At 39.0% G+C, this 4,592-nt stretch overlaps 1 protein-coding gene across 1 annotated transcript in view; it reads left to right on the top strand.

Moving 5' to 3' along the window:
* Window positions 1–879: 879 nt before the first annotated feature.
* LOC107562757 (5-hydroxytryptamine receptor 2A-like) overlaps window positions 880–4,592 on the top strand; it is a 119,347-nt gene continuing 115,634 nt past the window's right edge. Inside the window, exon 1 of the mRNA XM_016247488.1 lies at window positions 880–994. The gene's annotated coding sequence lies outside the window, so the exon portion shown is untranslated. The remainder of the gene's footprint in view (window positions 995–4,592) is intronic.

The raw sequence follows: 4,592 nt of genomic DNA, 5'->3' as shown, positions 1-4,592 counted from the left end.
GCAGCTGAATAGTAGTGTACAGAACACCGCCAGCCTGTACCACTTATGAGTGAGTCTGCCACTGACTAGAGGGAAGAATAATACTGAATGTAACCACTGTTAAAGTTTTTGAACGTTAAAGGACTTGTAAGTGTTGATACAAAGTGATATAACCAGAGATAGCTCATTGCAGCCATCTGGTTTTGGCAAAAGGATGAGAATAATCACAGATATTAAAGGGTGTTGACAGCATTAATCACAGATTTTAGTGGGGGGTTGTGATGAAAGACATTATAGAGTCTAGCATGTCCTATTATTTATTATAATTTATTTATTACAATGTTATACACATGTTAATTTTTTGTTTTATATATATATATATATATATATATATATTCTTGCTCCCCGTGGCCGCGCGCCAGAGCGCAGCTGCATTAGCAGACAGCCGGTGGGTCCTCGCGCGTTGTTTGGTATAACATTTTACATGTGTATAACATTGTAATAAATAAGTAATATCTAATATATTAACTCACTTTTGGCACCGCATTTCCACCGCATGCAGAGTCGTATCGTAAGACGACTTATTATGAAACGATCTCTGTGACTTTCAGTTTTCTGGATGGTGAGAAAACTGCTCAGTCGTCCACTAATTGCACATTCAAAGTAATTAATCCGGAGCGTCGAGTCTTGAGAGATGCGTTACAGATAAACGCTGGCTGGCCACCACCCTTGCTCCCCGTGGCCGCGCGCAAGAGCGCAGCTGCATTAGCAGACAGCCAGTGGGTCCTCGCGCGTTGTTTGGTATGCGGCTGGTTGCGCGCGTTCTCTCTCTCTCTCTCTCTCTCTCTCTCTCTCTCTCTCTCCGCGCATCAGTGTGAACGTGCACGATCCTCGTCCTGCCACAGGCTTGCGTTCTTGAGGAATTCGTCATCAATGAAAGTGAAGGAAGACTAAACAGGAGAGGGAAAACGCGAGAATGCCGGCAGGTCAGAGGAGACAGACGATTCCTTAATAGGTGAGTTAATCATAAATAACATCTATAATTTTTTAAGCAAGAAAAGGCACACTTGTAGATGTGTCTATATATCTGATTAGTTTTAGATAGCTCTTTCTTCTCATTGCGAAGTATTCCATTTTTTTTAACAACTGTATTTTCTCTAAGCGTTTCCGCGTGACTCATCTGTAAAAAGTAGTATTTAAAAGTCTGATTTAAGTGATTACAGCTACTTATCTCTGAAAACGAGTGTGAGCTGGAAAAGTGAAGGAGTTCCTAAACGTTTAAAAATGTAGATTTAAGCCATTGCAAGTAATTACTCTATTTGGCTTCTCTTTGTTTGGCAATGATCCTGTGCGCGGTCAAGACAATGCGTTGTAAATCTTATTATAATGACAGCAGTGCTGGTGATTTTGCTATTATGGAGTTGGAGATGAATCTTACAGATTGTGTTGAAATGCGCTGTGATGTGTAACAGAACTTTAGTGTTTCCTTTGCGCATCGCTCCACATCCATTACGCATCTTATTAATCAAGTGAAATAAATACATGGTCAAACATTTGCATGAAATAGAGTCATGACCTTAACGCAAGTCCTTCCCCAATTATTCGCAATTCACTGTCAATAATGTCAGAGTGTCAAATGAATCCACTTCCAGTGTCATTTAGATGTGGCGTCTTTGCTCTAAGAAATCCAGTTTTATATGTCAGATTCAGTGATATGCAGAGACAGATTTATGAGCACGGGTCACGTATTTTGTTGTTGCAGACGTATATTTGCCTTGAGCTAATTAAAATGGATGATTAATTGATTATGGCAGTTTAATAAGTGGGACCACTCTGAGTCTAGCTGTGAATTTATGACTGCTGGCTTCGTGTGGTGACATTTTGAGACGCGATGTGTCCAGATTTCTTTCAGCTTCCTTCTCGCTGCTTGAGGAACGCGTAAAGGGGACTTGGAGATGCGCGCGCCCGAGAGAATGAGTGAGGATGCGAACAGGTTCGAAAAGTGAACGCTATAATAAGATGAAATGACGCAATACGACCGACATCATCCGACATCAGAGTTGCATGCGTAATTGTGCCACATTTAGACGCGTCGTTCAAAAATTGCATTAAGTCTGCCTTTTGGGAACGAAAGTGAGCTAAACAGTATGTTGTATTATACAGAAAGGTGCGTTTGTATTTGTGCTGGATCTAGCATAATTGTGCAATATTTGGCGTTGTGAATTAAAGTGAGTTAATCGGTATCCTATTTTTATGGAAAAGAGTATTGTTTTTAACACATTGAATTATGTAATGCTGTAATGAGGCGATTTAAATTGAAGTGCTATGGGGGTATTTGTAACCGATTTAATCAATGTATCTTTTTCACGGACTGTGATCACTTTTTTATACAAGTTCAGTGCTTTTTATAGTTGAATTATAATTTTTTTTAAAATAATTATTTGTAACAATATAACTTTGGCATTAAGTTACAAAAAGCACAAAATTAAACATGTAATTTTGAATTTTACTGTAAAACATACTCCAATAATCTTTCTATCTTTCTGTCTTCTGACTACCTTAATCCATCTCTATATATTTTTTTCTGTATTGGAAAGCCATCGGAAGTGCTACTGTGGCTTTCTTTCTTTTACTTTTGGAACAAAAAGGGAACAACGATCATATTTGCTTACATCGTCTGTTCGCCATTACAGTATATACGTTTACCCATAATGACTTCTGCTTAGAAATGATCTATAGGGGATGTGTGTGAATAATGTATTTCCTTGGGTGTGGTTTTATTTTGTTCATTCTTGGTAAGAGTGATTCCAGATCATTTATAATACATCTTAGCTGATCTAGAATCAGCTTTTATAATTTTCTTTCTGATCTCATTAGGTTATGTATTGAAGTGGACAACTGATCTGAGTCAACACCCTGGAGAGAAATTGATGACGTGAGGCTGTGCTGGAGTGTGTTCTGGGCTTTGGTTTTGTGTTTAATGTTCTGATTCTCTGTGGGGTTACTCTCATAAATATGAATTGGCTGCCTGGTGAAGGCATTAGGGCTTTGTCGGTGTGTCCCTGGACCGTGTTTAGTCAGTGTTCTGTTAGATCTGATTGTACCCAGTGGGAATGGCTCACCAGCATGAATGAAACACAGTAGTTTGTAGTATTCCGGTTGGGATCGTGGTTGCATTTTTGTTACTTTAGTTGGTTTTTGTTGCATTTGTTGGCACATCTGTGGGATGTGTGTTTTTACTAACAACCAGCACACATAGATGGTGGGATAAAGAACGTTAATAATCTTAAGCCGGTGACCTGACTTGCTCCAGTTTGAATTAATTTGTTGGTTTGACAAACACCATGCACTTTAGAAGATCCTCCTCTTAATCATTTTGTGTTCTTTAATTGCTTTATGCAAAAAGAAAGTTGTCCAAACAGGCATCGAACACACATGGATAAATACATGCGCACAGTGCAAGGAAACCATTGTGTGCATTCACAGGGGAAAATTCCCTTTCTGCCTGTCTGCCCTTTTCTCTCTTTTCCTCTCTGTCAGTCTTTCACATCCCCTCATCTCATCTGATCTTGTCTTGGTGTACTCTCGTGCCCATGTCCCCGGGTTACAGCCCCGGAGACAAGCTGCAGAAACAACCCACCTGTCACAGTGTTCCACCCTGGGGACTAAAGGTTCAATGCCACAGCTTGGGGAGTTTCTCTGGCCCTTTCCCCCTGAGTCTGTCTCTCGTTTTAGGTGTGGAAATACAAGAGATAGACCATATGCCACTTTTCTTCCCTGGGCGGCATTGGTGTTGGAATGAATCACAGGGGGCATTTTGATATTCAGAGAGGTCACATTGGCCACACTTGTGACATAACGTAACATTTACTGTTGACATTTTTGGGGTCAGTGGGATTGTTTTTATATAAATAATATATATTATTTAGCAAGGGCACATTAAATTCATCAAAAGTGACAGTAAAGACGTATTTCTGTTCTACTTTTTTATTTTTATTTTGTATAAATGCAGTTTTTTATACATATCAAAGAATCTTGAAAAAAGTTTCTACAAAAATAGTAAGTAGCAGAATTGTTTTCAACTGTCATAATAAGAAGTTATTCTTGAGCACCAAATCAGCATATTAGATGATTTCTGAAGGATTTTGCTGTATTTTTCATCAAATAAATGCAGCCTTGGTGGGCCTAAGATACATAATTTAAAGGCACAATATGTCATTTTCACCGCTAGAGGGCGCGTATTCAAAATAAACAAATAGACAAAGGCGTAGTTTGATGACGCAGTGACTGAGTGTGGAGTCATGGGAGTTGTCGTCTTCATCCCCACAGCTGATGCAATCCGACGGGACTCGGGCAGAAATCAAGTTCATGGATGAGTCAAGTCAAGACAAGTCACCTTTATTTATATAGCGCTTTTAACAATACAGATTGTGTCAAAGCAACTGAACAGCATTAATTAGGAAAATAGTGTCAATAATGCAAAATGACAATAGTAAACACTAATTTTTCAGTTAAAAACAGTTCATCATTGAATTCAGTGATGTCAACATCCAGCTCAGTTTAAATAATATCTTTCCAATCATGTCAACGATATCGCTGGAAATGAAGTGTCC

Source organism: Sinocyclocheilus grahami, unplaced genomic scaffold (assembly GCF_001515645.1).
Source record: "Sinocyclocheilus grahami isolate Dianchi unplaced genomic scaffold, SAMN03320097.WGS_v1.1 scaffold24.1, whole genome shotgun sequence".
NCBI classification, from domain to species: domain Eukaryota; kingdom Metazoa; phylum Chordata; class Actinopteri; order Cypriniformes; family Cyprinidae; genus Sinocyclocheilus; species Sinocyclocheilus grahami.
The sequence above is the reverse complement of the archived record's forward strand: the minus strand, read 5'-3'. Positions and strand labels throughout refer to the sequence as shown.